A 15,319-nucleotide genomic window follows, 5' to 3' on the forward strand; every position below is an offset into this window, starting at 1 on the left:
AGGAAGGGAGAGGGAAAGAGAGTTAGAAACATCGATGAGAGAGAAACATCGATTCAGCTGCCTCCTGCACACTCCCTACTGGGGTTGTGCCCGCAACCAAGGTACATGCCCTTGACTGGAATCGAACCTGGGACCCTTCAGTCCGCAGGCTGACGCTCTATCCACTGAGCCAAACAGGTTAGGGCAAGCCTTATTTTTTTAATCTGAAAAATGGGCTACCTGCCTCATGGTGCTATAAGGATTAAAGGAGATAAAATATGTAAAATGTTCGTCTCATTGACTTTGACACAGTTAGTACCTGCTAACATAAAAAACCCCATTGAAACCTGTAAAGAATTTTTGTGAGTTTATTTGAGCCAAACTGTTGACATATGCCAGGAAGCAGAACCTCAATGAATTGAGATAGTGCTCCGGAGAATGGTGGGTTACATCTGTAGATTAAGGAGGTGGGATAAAGCAATGCGGGGGAATTCCCACCCCTGGTATTGGATAAAAAGTAAAATGATTGACACATACTTAGGTGGCTGCAGGAACAATTAACATGATAATGAAGGAATATATGTCCTGGTGCCCAGCACATTTGGTTGTGCCCAGGGGCTCCAGAAAAAGGGAAGTTACAAGTTACCCAGACACTTCAAGGGTATGTTATTATAGATGCAAAAAGACAGATAGGCTCAGTTAAGGTAAAGGTTGATCTTGTCAGTGAAGATAACTAGCCTAGGACATAACTGCCCACCATAACTGCTTTTAGTTAAAGTTTAATTTCAGACCATCCTTCGTGGTTGCTTTAGGTCTCTGAGTTTGCAAGACTGCCATGCAGGCCTCCCCCGAGCTTGTCAGGTCAGCATGTGGCCCCTTTCAGTCCTCATACTCAAGATAGGGAGCTGTTATTACCCTAAAGTATTCCAGACTTTAGTTTTAGTCAAAATTTCCACTTGGCTCTTCTTGGCCAGTGCATTAGCTCCAAACTAAAGCAAGAAGACCATTCGGTGAATACTATGTGCCAGTTCTGAAAGGTGACGGAGAGATGCGTTTAAAATAAGAAATTAGAGGTGGAGAAAAATTGATCCTTCTTGCATGTGTATGCTCTCCATACACAACAAAGGGTACTTACCACCAGCTTATCTAGACGCATTCAATTTCTAGACTGTCCCAAGGTCAAGTTCAGAAAGTCAATCGTGGGAAGTTAAGGTTGGAAGCTACATGGGAACAACAAGAAGAAATCAAGTGCATGCACCTTTCTAAAAGCGGAAAGTACAAGAAGAGGCCTTTGTTAATCAGACAGGAAAATCATAGCCTGAAAATGCTGACAATGACATTTTAAGAGTCTCGATTCCTTAGTAATAAGTAAGAACGTGTGAAGGAGGAAAAAAATTCTCTAAAGTTTTAAAAAAGAAGCAGCAAAGGAGCAAATATCTGTTATATGTGAGAACTTCATCTTGCAAGGTTACTTCAGTTCACATTTCCTAAAGAGGGACACCTCTGCAGAGGGAACATGAGGCACCCCCGTGGTGAGGCACTGTGCTGGTAATTTGTGACTCTGACAAATGCCATCTGATTGATGGACCCGCCCATCCCATTTTAGTCAGTCAGAGACATACTGAAGACAGAATCACCCCAATACAAGTTCACTTATACAATACCAAAAGGGACAGAATCTCTCTTGTCCTCCAACTCTCCCCACCCCGCCGTACTCTAAGAGGCACAGGGGAGCAATGTCTCCTCACTGAGACTGGCCCGGTGCTGGGGGACAGTGAAGGCGACCAGCAAGAGCCCCAATAGTTCCGAGACACAGAGGCTGATGGAATCTTCATTAGCCTCGAGGAGAGATGCTGATGCCTTCTATCCCTGCCCTGCCTTCTTCTTCTTGAGCAACACTTCATTTTTTAAAAAAATTGATTTCAGAGAGCAAGGGAGAGGGAGAGAGAGATAGAAACATCAATGATGAGAGAGAATTATTGGCCAGCTGCCTCCTTCATGCCCCATGTTGGGGATCCAGCCCGAAACCCACGCATGTGCCCTGACTGGGAATTGAACCGTGGCCTCCTGGTTCATAGGTTGATGCTCAACCACAGAGTCACACTAGCTGGGCCATCCACTTCATTTTTTTTTTCTTTTCCATCTACCACCCTCTCTCCACAAAACCTTTGGAGGTCTTAATAAGTCAGTCCTTTGCCTTGAGAAATTCCTCCTGCTTATCTACCTACATTTTCTCCCTCAGCCTCACCTCCTGCTACAATCTAAACCGTAAATACATTATCTCTCTGTCATTTTGACATCTGGAAATTCCAATGGTCAAATACCACCTAGGCTCAAACTGTGATTCCCCAAAGCTATAAATATGAACTCCATTGTCCCAGTCATAACAAACCAAACTGCCATGTTCTTAAACCTAAAGAAAGAAAATCAGGTAGCGATCAAGTAGTTGCCTTGGGAAAATTCTGTCTCTCTTTGTCACAGTCCTGGTAGATTTGCCTTTGTTTTGTTTCCCATCTTTGTTGACTGCTGAAGGATTACAGAAATCTCCATGCTGAGCATGGACTCTCCTGTATCCACTCTCCCCACCTAGGCCAGAACACTGGGTCAAGGTACAGAAGAACATGGCAGATGGCCCAGAGATGATTGAGAACAGGAAGGCAACAACCTCAGAATCACAAAGTATACATGGAGGAAATGGAGACTTGAGAGGTATGTGGGGAATTGGCACAGAAATGAACTTGGGTTACACAATGAATGGGGGAAAAAGGGGTAATTGTCTCAAAATAAAAGCTCTTTTTGTTTTGTTAATCCTCACCCTAGTCTATTTTTCCATTGATTTTTAGAGTGAGTGGAAGGGAGGGGGAGAGACACAGAGAGAGAAACATCGATGTTAGAGAGACACATGAATTGGTTGCCTCCTGCACATGCCCTGACCAGGATTAGGGAAAAGCCTGCAAGCGAGGTTGTGCCCTTGACTGAAATCGAATCCAGTCCCTTCAGTCCATGGGCTGATGCTCTATCCACTGAGCCAAACCGGTTAGGGCAAAATAAAAGCTCTTTTTTTGACTTATTGAATCACAACTAAAAGTAGGGAGGATTTATAGGCTTTTGTTTGAGGAGCATGTCTTTTTGGTTTTGTTTAATGTAATAGTCTCTTTAAAGATGAATAGGACTGCAGGATACATTACAAAGCAGGAAACCGTGTAAACATAGTATTTTTGTGCACTCATTAAAAACGTTTCAGCAAGCATCAATAAAGTGACCTCTAAGCTATCATAATACAGCCCAAAAGATCATCTCAGCCAAGGAGGGAGACTTGCTGAGCTCCACACAGATAACAAAAGAATTTTAGAAACAGATGTAATTCTATCCACTCATAATACAAATCGCTGTGTGAGTTGGGATGTGCTGTGCCCCTAAAGTGCCATGGAATTCTGGAACAAAGCTTGCACAGAGAGTGGTTCTGGCTTTGCCTATCCATGATTTTGAGAGAGTTCCTGAACTTCTGTGTCTCAAGTCCTCATCAGTAAAAGGAGGGGCTGGGCATTGATCCAGTAAAGGGACTCTAGAATGACTTCACTGTCAAGATTTTTAGGAAAAGCATCATAAAAGCACAATTAGCCTAAAGTTTGGACATTAGACCTGTCCCTTCATATTTCATCAAGGTATTCATTGACGCTGTTCTTAATGATTAGTAGCCAAACTCTCTAGTGGAGTGGTTATATTATGGGCTGTGGACACAGCCGGGCCTGGAATAGGTCTCATCCCTGCCACTCACTAGTAGTGTGAGAATGAACAAAGGACTGTGCCTTCCTGAGCCTGTTTCCTCACCAGTGCATAGGGTTGATAGGAAGAAAATGACATAGAGTTTAGCATAGTACCTGACACCCAGTGAGCACACAGTAAGTGATATAAACTATATGTTGCATCTATAATACGCAATGTGTATGTCTGAGAGTGTTAGCATAGCATAACAGGTCAGTGCATGGCTCTGTGTTCTGGAGCCAGACTTCTTGGCTTCAAATTCTCCTGTGCTATTTCTTAGCTATGTGGCCTTGGGCAGATAACTTAAATTCTCAGTGGCTTGACTTATTCATTTGTAAATTGGGAATTAGGATAGCAGTATTTATCAAATTGAGTTGTTTGTAAGGTGTAAAGTTAATATTAAAACAGAACAGTGTTGCCCTAACCAGTTTGGCTCAGTGGATAGTGCATCGGTCTGCGGACTGAAAGGTCCCAGGTTCGATTCTGGCCAAGGGTGTGTACCTTGGTTGCGGACACATCCCCAGTAGGAGGTGTGCAGGAGGCAGCTGATCGATGTTTCTAACTCTCTATCCCTCTCCTTCCTCTGTATAAAAAAATCAATAAAATACATTTAAAAACAAAAACAAACAAACAAAAAACAGAACAGTGTCAAGCTCCGAGGAAATGTTATTAAATAAAATACTCAGATCATCTTTTATTTATATATTTTTTAAATATATTTTTATGGATTTCAGAGAGGGATAGAAACATCAGTGATCAGAGAGAATCATTGATCAGCTGCCTCCTGCATGCCCCACACTAGGGATTGAGCCCACAACCTGGTCATGTGCCCTGACCAGAACTGAACCTCCTAGTTCATAGGTTGACATTCAACCACTGAGTAACACGAGCTGGGCTCAGATCACCTTTTAAATAGAGGTTGAAGCCTAGAATATATGTAAATAAACAAAGAAAATTTTTAAGGAAAATTAGCAGCATAAAGTGTATTTACTTTAGTCACCTCCTGCTTAAGTCCTTTCTGACAAGTAATTGTCTTGTAGATAGCAATCGGATGCCACTAGGATTGCGGGGCAGGACAACGATGTGTGCCTCTGTGCCAGGCAGAGGTAACTGGCTCTAAACTCCTGGTGGAGCGTTTTATCTCCGATGAGTATGCACTCTTTTCGGCATGACATTAAAACCATGAGATGAAATTTAGCTGCTTTTGTGTTACAAAGATACTAAGTAGAATATTAAATCGAATGGATTTTGTAACATTTTACATAGTCTTTGGGCTCAGGGCTTTTAACATGAAGTTCTGCCCTTTCCCTCCAGCATGTCTTCTGATATGCTCTTGATTTTCCCTTTACTTGAAAGTGCCCATGACTCACACAAGCCAACAGAGCTCTATACCTCATTAGCTCATCCTGTCTCATGGCTAAGTTAGAACAATAAGTTAGTTCTATTTGGTACAAAATAATGTTCTTCTAGGGAAGAACATTACATTTAAGTATCACTGATTAGTGAAATAAAATAGAGATTTTTAACAGCTGGGATTTCAGAGAGATGGGAATTCATAATACTGATTAAAAAGTCAAATGGTTTTTGTGACCTAACTCATAGAAAGTTGTAGAAAGTGATGTCAGACTGCTGCGAAATCATTTTCATTAATGGATGATGAAATAAGGCATCATTTCTTAAATTACAGGAGTACCCTGGAAACTCCTGACTTATGCCCAAGAAGCAGATGTCACTCTGATGGTAAATAATGTGTGAAAACTCACTTTGCTAATATATATTCTCAGTGTTTTTTTTCAGGAGGGAAGAACTTAGTCATAATCAGTTACTTTGATCTCAATGGTACCTTTCATCTGTATGATTCTGCCTCTGTCTTATTGAACACGCACATCATATAAGGTACTTGGATTTTATACCAAACTAGAGGCCCGGTGCACGAAATTTGTGCATGGATATGGTCCCTAGGCCTGGCCTGCGATCAGGGCCATCTTCCCCAGCTGCCCGCAGCTGGCCCCACCCCCCACCGCCACCCACCCCCAGTTCCCCGTTTGCCATCCGGTGATCGGTGCCTGATGGCCGGGGGGAAGTGACCGAGAGGTCGGCTGTTCCCACCTGCTCACTGGCCCCGTCCCTGCCATGGGTGGCCATCAGGCAATTGGAGCCTGCCGGCTGGGGAAAGGGACCAAGGGGTGGTCAGTGCGCATATTATCCTTTTATTATATAGGATAGAGGCCTTGTGCACAGGTGGGAGCTGGCTGGCCTGCCCTGAAGGGGCCCTGGATTGGGGTAGGGGGGTCCCTGCTGGGGGGCGGGGCTGGCTGGGGCGAGGGGCCGCAGAGTTTGCAGGCCAGCCACACCCTCGATTGGGGTGGGAGTCCCTGCTGGGGGGCGGGGCTGGCCTGGGCAAGGGGCTACTGAGGGTTTGCAGGCTGGCCACGCCCCTGGCTTTGTCAGGAAGGACATCCAGAATGACGTCCGGTCTATCTGGTCTAATTAGCATATTACCCTTTTATTAGTATAGATGCTGAAACAGGCTTTAGAATCTCCCTGGGACCTTCCTCCACACTTGGATGCACACTCTCTCCAATCACTGGAGTGTTTTCAATGTAACCTATTGCACTGTCCAAGACAAATGACTCTTCTATTATGAAGTTGCTACTGAAATAAAGATTTCTTGAAATGACTGCCAATCCATTTAACGTTCAAAAATCTTGAGAAAGCCTGTACAATTGAATCCTTTTCTTGTATCTACTTTATTATCAATCATCTAAAAATTCAGAGGGGTCTTGACATCATTCAAACTGTCAGATACAGGAATAGCTTGATAGTGATTTCAAAAAATTTGAAAACTACCATGCTTGGCATTCAGTAGGTGCTCACAGAATGGTATTTGAATGAATAAACTAAAGCTTTACAGATCTACAAATGAGTTTAGGGGGAACAGAAGAAAACAATTCCTGGAATAGGTTAAAGGTGCTATTTGAAATAGTAGAGGAATGCTTACTGTTAATGGTTGTCATGAAACATGCTCTTCAAATCAGACACATTTTAATAATATATTTCATAATAGTAGTTTAATATAACTACTGTACACAAAATTGTTTGCAAGTAGATAAAAAGTAAGGAAAATAAAAGTAGCTGCTTTTGCTGTACAGATGAAATAAATAGAGTATTATGCACAGGCTCCCTAACTACCAACAGAGGGTAACATTCTAGGAATACTTCAAGGATCTTTTCATTTCTATTAATCACCTCTCTAAATGAAAAAAAAGAAAAGAAAATAGAAAGTCCAGTAAAGCTTTCTTAGCATTTCACATCAGCACTGCGTCTACAGTGCTGCTCTGAAGTCATGGGGGAAGGAATATACTGGAGCTTCAGTAGCAGACATACTAGCTGGCATTCTGGCCCAGTGACTTTCTAGCGGACCTGACATGCTACTCACCTATCCCAAGTCCCCACCTATATCTTTGTAAAATGGGAATAATATTTACACCATAGGGTTAGTACATGCATTACCTAGCATATAATAGATTAAAAAAACCATTTTATTTTTAACTAATTTTAGACTTATAGAAAAGTTGTAAAAGTAGTACAGAGAGTTATTGTATAAATAGGTTTTTAACAAATGTTAATTTCCTTCTCTTCCATCAACATAAATTTGGACTATGTTTTCCTATTTTAAAAATAAAGCAAGAGTTTCAAATATTTCCTTCCCTTTGATTTGGCCTCCCTAGTACATCAAATATGTATTTTAAATTAATAGACATTAGTTTTTAGGGAGTTTTATATTCACAGCAAAATTGAGCAGAAAGTACAGAGAAAATTTCCATATATCTTCCATCCCCACACATGCACAGGCTCCCCAACTACCAATTTTTCCCAGAAGAGTGGTACAATGGTTACAACTGATGAACCTCAATTAATATATCATTATCCTAGTTTATATCAGGCTTCACTCTTGGTGTTGTACATCCTAAAAATTTTCACATGTGTTCACCATTACATTATCATACAGAGTAGCTTTGCTGCCCTAAAAATCCTCTGTGCTCCACCTATCTATCCTTTTCTCCTATCTGCCTTCTGACAACCACTGATTTTTTTTACTATTTCGTTAGGTTTGTCTTTTCTAGACTGTCTTATGGCTGCAATCTTTTAGTATGTAGTATTTTCAGATTAGCTTCTTTCTCTTATTAATATTCATTTAACTTTTTTCTATTTTTTTCATGAGTTTTCATTTATTTTATAGCTCTAAATAATGTTCCATTGTATGGATATACCACAGTTTAGGAAAATATGAGTTAAGTTTAGCTATATAATATCAGATGGATTAACTGTATTATCTAATATATTACTATATAGTCTAATATATATATATATATAGATATATAGATATATAGATATATCTATATATATATAGATAGATAGATTCTGATCTAATATAGGATTATATATTCTAATCCACATATATACATTATAGAAACCATATATAGAATCTAATCTCTTTATAGCTATAGTCTAATCCTATATAATAAAAGGCTAATATGCAAATCGACTGATTGGCAGATCGGCCGATCGCTATGATCTGCACTGACCACCAGGGGGAAGATGCTCAATGCAGGAGCTGCCCCCTGGTGGTCAGTGTGCTCCCACAGGGAGAGTGCCGCTCAGCCAGAAGCCCTGAGCCAGACTCATGGCTGGCAAGTGCAGTGGTGGTGGTGGGAGCCTCTCCCACCTCCTCAGCAGTGCTAAGGAGGTCCGATTGATGGCTTAGGCCCACTCAGCGGGCCTAAGCCATCAGTCAGACATCCTCCGAGAATTCTTGGACTGCAGAAGCCCTAGTGGAGCTTGCATTCTAGCAGATGGAGACAATGAACAATAAGCATAATCAAGAACTAAATTATGTAATATGTTAGAAGGTAACAAGTATTATTAAATAAAAGGAAAAGTGGACAGAATAAGGGGTCATGTGGATTGCAGTTTTTGAATAGAGTGGTCAGTGTAGGCCTCGTTTGAGCAAAGCCTTGAAGAAATTGAAAATAAATTATTTTAGTTTTATAAATATGATCATACATAATAAAATACAACCGCTACTTCTATCGAATACTGTCTTACCCATTAATTTTTCTAAGATGAGTTAATTATTTATGTGTTTTCTCTTTGGTTAGACTCTCATCTCCTTGAGGAAATGAACTGAGTCTTAGTCTCTTTCTTTTCCAAGCCCCAGGCACGGTGCTTGGCACAATGTTTGAAGAATGTGCATGGAATTGTTTAATAAGTTGTGTTTAGAAACTGAAATAGCTCACAAGAACTTTGGCAATGGGATTTTAACTGTTGGAATGAAAATCAACCAGTGCCATTTTTCTTATACTTGTTTCTTTAACACTTCATATAAACCACATTTAGTGAATTCCCCAATTTTACCATTATCTCAGAACTGGAAGAAAAACGGTCAGTATCAGAGTCCCAATATGCATGAAGGAAAATGAAATAAATCCTAATTTTTTTCTTCAGTAATAACTAGTAACTATATGTTAACATACACAGCCTACAAAGGTGAATGTACAATAGTTAAGTAAGAAAAACCAAGCCATCTAACTTCTTAATAGCGTAATTTAGACTCCAAGACTTTGGGTAGCAGGCATAATTCCTGGGTGGTTGGACAATTACTGCTCTCCCAAATTAGGCCCCTTATAACTTCATCACAGCTGAAGGAGAGAAAGAGAAAGAATGTGAGCATTTCTAGGTAATAGTAAAAACCAGACTATTTCAGAAAAGGAAATAAAACACCTTTGGAGGTAGGGTTGATAAATTAAACTTTAAGAAAATGCCATCAGAGCCCTAACTGGTTTGGCTCAGTGGATAGAGCGTCGGCCTGCAGACTGAAAGGTCCCAGGTCCGATTCCGGTCAAGGGCATGTATCTTGGTTGCGGGCACATCCCCAGTAGGAGGTGTGCAGGAGGCAGCTGATATATGTTTCTCTCTCATTGATGTTTCTAACTCTCTTTCTCTCTCCCTTCCTCTCTGCAAAAAATCAATAACATATATTTTTAAAAAATGCCATCAGAGAGATGCAAGAAAATAATCATCCCCTGCAGAACAGTTTTACACACACACACACACACACACACACTATGTCTATGTCTAAGTATCTGCATCTGCATCTGCCTCCCTGTCTATATCTGGATCAAATATGGACATAAATAAATCTCTGTACCCACACATGCACAGGGCCCCCCACTATCAATGTTCCCTGCTAGAGTGGTACAATTGTTACAATCGATGAAACTCCATTCATATATCATTATAATACCATACAGAGTAGCTTTGCTGCCCTAAAACTCCGGTGTTCCACCTATTTATCCCTCCTACCTTCTGGCTACCATTGATACTTACACTATTTCCTTAGTTTTGTCTTTTTCAGAATGTCTGACAGCTGCAATCATATAGTATGTAGCCTTTACAGATTAGAGCGTGAGTACAGTAGCAGCAGAGCAACCGACTGCAACCGGGAACACAAGCTAAGCTAGCCGGATGCTGGACTGAATTAAGCTTTAATATGGCACAGACTCTCAGGACATTGAGTCTATTTCTGTCCCTGATTTTCTTGGTAAGACGGACAGGGATGGGACATTGGGGAACTCCTTTAATTTTGCTTCCCGAATAAATCATCCCTAGAAATGGGTCCCTGGAAATGCTCTTCCTCACGACACTGCAAGAACCCCATATCCACGGGCAACATTGCCAGGATTTCCTTGACAAAATATTATTTTGGGTACACCTATTTGGGAATCATATTGAGGACAAATACTTTTTAGGAAAAATATGATTGTGTTAAGAAACGATTGCTTATTTGTCACTGAATTGGTAAATATTTATTCAGTACCTTTCATGAACTGGATATGTTGTTAGATACATCACTACCTGAAAGGATGATGTACTGTTTCTGTTAAAGAGGCTGTATTTGTGATAGTTAATAATATGGGTTCTAGAATCATTCAGGCTTCATGTACCAGTCATATGTCCTTGAGCAGGACAAGCCTGTTTGCTCATTTGTTAAGTGAGAATAAAATTGTACCTATCTCATAGGGTTATTGTGGGGCTTAAGTGAGATGATATATGGGCATACAGATATGATATTTTTCTTATTGAATAGAAATCAGCAAAAATGGTCCTGTTACTGTTTCATTTCCTTCCTTTCTTCCCTTTTCTCTGCTCCCTTCCCTTTCTCCTTTCCTCTTCTTCTTCTCCCTTTCCAACGTAGCCTGAATCAAATTCCTCTTTGTGGAGAAGGTGAAATGTATGAAGACAATTTCCTTTTATGATGCTGGGGTTCAGGACATGCTACCCCAAAATATGGCACCTTGGCCTATTGAAATATTTTCAGCTGAAGGAGTTTGAGAAAACACCAGCAGCAGGAAGGTCACTGTGACCTTCCCTCTCACCCTCTTTCCTGAAATAGGTCATGAAATCCTCTAGTGAGAGGTGCCCTCTCTATATCCAGAGAAAAGGAGACAAAGGGACTCCAAGGAGAATGCAAACAAAAGTTTCCCCCAATTTGCTATACTTTCCTCATAAAGGCTCCTGTACCGTGTAAAACTCTATTAAATAAATTTTATGCTTAACTCCTGTCTCATCTGTCTTTGTTAGTTTAATTTTCAGACCCAGCCCAAGACCTGAAGAGGGTTGATGAAAACATTTTCTCCCCTTTTATCTTAATCCCTTTATACAGAAGTAGTTTTTAAACTGAAAACTCCTCAAAGAGAAACAGCTTCCTCATTTCCTCCCCTCCTGGAAAAACACTGCTGCACACAAATGAGCAGTAGGGCACCTGCTTTCTCCCCTCTTTCCAAAGAAACCAGGAAGGCAAATAGATTGAGGTAAAGAGGGTGTGTTTTCTTGCATTGCCTTAGGCAACTAACTTAGAGTGTTATCTGTAGGAAAAAAGTGTTTTCTTCTAACCCTGCTGTGAATTTGCTTAAATCTTTTCCTAGCAAGAGGAAATTCTGTTTGTAAAAAAAGGATTCTTGCAATATGGTTAAGCCGATGTGACCTTTGATGATCTGCCAAGTAGATGTTTGTCTCATGAGACAAGTTACTTGGCCTGAAGGCAAACAGGTTACCACATTATCTGCTCATGCTGAAAAGTAAATATAAAATGGGTGTCTGTGCATATGAAAAGAGAATAAAAGGAGTCTTTGACAAGGCAACTATTTTATCAAGCACTCTGTGCCACCTACCTTTTTATGCATTTTTAGATGCAGAAATCTGGGTTACTATGGCTTACAATGTTGATATTAAAATATAAGGTTTTTTTTAAAAAAATCGTCACCCAAGGACATACTTAGAGAAAGGAAGGGAGAGAGGAGGAGAGAGAAGGAAGGAGGGAGAAAAAGACTTCAATCTGTTGCCTTCCATAGGTACCCTGACTGGGAATTGAACCCACAACCCAGGTATGTGCCCTGGCCAGGAATCAAACCAGGGATCATTTGGTGTACAGGAGGATGCTCAGCCAACCGAACCACTCTGGCCAGGCTAAAATATGAGTTCTTGATGCATATTAGCTAATAATGAGATGAAAGTACTTATGCATATTTGTCTTAAGCACACTGAAAGTAAGGGGATCGTTCTATTTAGGTTTTGCTCACACTTGACAAACAATAGCCTCACTATGCAACAAACTTACCAGGCAACACAGCAAGATAACCAGTAAATGGCAGTCTGTGGCATTACTTCCTTGTTCATATATTCTCTTGCTTCTTGAACTATTTTTGGTGCTTCTTCACACAAACTTTGATTATAATAACCCAATTTGGGAATAATATTCTGGCTAGGTGCTGAGCAAGAATGTAACTTATAGGCACTCATATACTACTGTGTATAAAGTTCACCAATGATGTCCATATTATAATTTTTAAAAATATATATTTTTATTGATTTCAGAGGGAAGGGAGAGGGAGAGAGAGATAGAAACATCCATGATGAGAGGGAATCATTGATCAGCTGCCTCCTGCACACCCCCCACTGGGATCAAACCCACAACCCAGGCATGTGCCCTTGACTGGAATCAAACCTGGGACCCTTCAGTCCGCAGGCTGACGCTCTATCCTCTGAGCCAAACCGGCTAGGGCCATATTATAAATTTTTAAAAATTACATTTTTTTTGGTAGCATATTTACCACATGGAGCTTTTCTTTTGGAAGAATTAAGGTCAATTGTTTCCTCTGCCCTCTGGTCAAGGAGAAGAGGAAAAGTCTGCCAAGCACACACTGTGATCATTAGCTAAGGGTATTATAAATTTCAGATTTTGAGCACTGCAGTAATTCCTGTCATTATTGTCCTTGGAAGTTACTTTGTTGTTGGTCACTTTGTTTCATCTTCACAATGGTGGAAAATCATGCTTGCTGCTAATCTAATCTCCCTCACAAAGGAACTGGTGGACTGGGCCAATCAAAGGCATGCAAAGGAGTGCCAATTTTGTAATTTAAATGAATGACACAGACAGGCAACAATCTAATGTTATATATACTATTTTCATTATTAGTTTAACAGCATTCAGTGGATATATATTGTACCGTTACTAAAAAATAAGCTACAGATGAGGCTGGGACCAGCATATCCTCAAGAGCAGCAATCTTGAATGAGTCCAACTCAATATTCTCATCCATCCTTAAACCTGGACCAGGTGGCCTAGCACAATATCTTCTCCTGAACACTCCACAGGCATCTCAAATGTACTGTGTTCCAGCTGAGCATATTAGAGTTCCTCCGAAACCTACTACCATTACTATCCTCTTTGTCTCTGTAGGTATTAATCTCCATCCACCTGTTCACCATTTTTTTTCTTCTACCTCTCTTGCCACATCCAAACAATATCTGAGACCAGATAACACGACTTCCTAAACAGCTTTTAGTAATCTCTTCCTAATACCGTTTCAAGTTTCTGGCCTTGGTCATATCTCATTTAGATCTCCTGATTCACCTCCCTGCCTCCAGACTTGTCTAAAATCCCCTCTCTACTCAGCTAGCAGAGAAAGCTATCTACAATGTAAATCTGATCATGTCATTCCTCTGCCCCAAATCTGTTATCCTGGAAGTAGCACATGGCCTCCTTGCTCACTTCTCTTACTTCCTTACCCACCACTGCTCTCATAACCATGAAAGCATTCTGACAACAGGGCCCTCTCACAGCCTGTCTTAACCATCACACACCAAGCTCTTTCTGGCCTCAGTGCCTTTGTTCATGCTGTTCTTTGCTTCACATTCATTCTCTCCATGCCCTGCCCCATCCTCTCTGCCCTCAGCCTGCTAATTTCTTACTCTTTCTTTAGGACAGGAGGCTGATGCCTGGGCAACACTTCAGGCCAATTGCCACAGAATTTATGTGAGCGGCTCCCAGGAATCCGTCCTTTCAAAGCTCCCCAGGGGATTTCTGTGACAGCGAAGACTCAGAACACTGCTTTAGAGTCATGGTGCTCCTTTCCTCCCCAGACTGAATGCTCTTTTATGACCCCATAATGTCCTGTGACATCTCTATTATTGCACGTTCCACAATGCATTATTGTATAATGAGCTGTTTATAAGCTTGCCTCCCAGAGAACATGGGCTCCTTTAGGGTAGGAACTGTATTTTCTTTCTTTCTTTTTTTTCTTCCAAATTTGTATTTTTGGTATTTAGCTTAGTGTCCAGTAGGTACTAAACAATCAATCACCCTTTATGAAAGAAAGGAGGAATGAGACAATAACTAAACTTATGCCAATAAACATTTTCAGAATATTCATATGAAAAGTAAGTAAAAATGGCATCTACTTTTACTTCAACACTATCCATTTTTTAAAAGTCCCAGAGCACATAGGCATGAGTAGAGTTAGAGTATATAAAGTCTGCTTTGTGATTTGTAATGAAGATGTTAAAAAACAGTAAATACACTGAAGATTTTGAGCAGGGTCCCCTCAAAGGGTACCGAGAGGCCCAAGAATGTGACATTGGCTAGTGAGTTGGTTGTGAGAGGTAAAGTCTTGCTTCAAGAAGAAATATAGAAAAGGGAAACATTTAGGGTTTACTCAATCACTTTGTACGGAAAAAAAACACCCCATCTTTTCTCCTATTTCATGTAATTTGATAAGAAACTTCAGTGGGTTGAGCTAGATATCTATATATTTCTATATATACAAAGAGCCAGGGTCCATCGCAACCAAAGGACCACCGACCAGACTACCAAACAGGCTGAGTGGGGTGACAAGGCCGGCAGGGGGTTAGTGAGGGACGACCAAATGACTGAGCAGCAGACTGTGTGGGGCAACCAGGTTGGCAGGGGGTTAGTAAGAGACAACCAAACAACTGAACAGCAGGCTGTGTGGGGCGACCAGGCTGGCAGGGGGGGCAGTGAGGGGTGACCAGGCTGACAGAGGGGGACAGTGAGGGGCAACAAGGCTAGCAGGGGGGCAGAGGGGTGACCAGGCCGGCGGGGGGGGGCAGTTGGAGGCAACCAGGTCAGCAGGGGGGTGCAGTTAAGGGCGACCAGGCCAGCAGAGGGGGGCAGAGGGATGACAAGTCCAGCAGAGGGGGGCAGTTAGAGGTG

The sequence above is a fragment of the Myotis lucifugus genome, unplaced genomic scaffold, assembly GCF_000147115.1.
Source record: "Myotis lucifugus unplaced genomic scaffold, Myoluc2.0 scaffold_12, whole genome shotgun sequence".
In the NCBI taxonomy this organism is placed as follows: Eukaryota; Metazoa; Chordata; class Mammalia; order Chiroptera; family Vespertilionidae; genus Myotis; species Myotis lucifugus.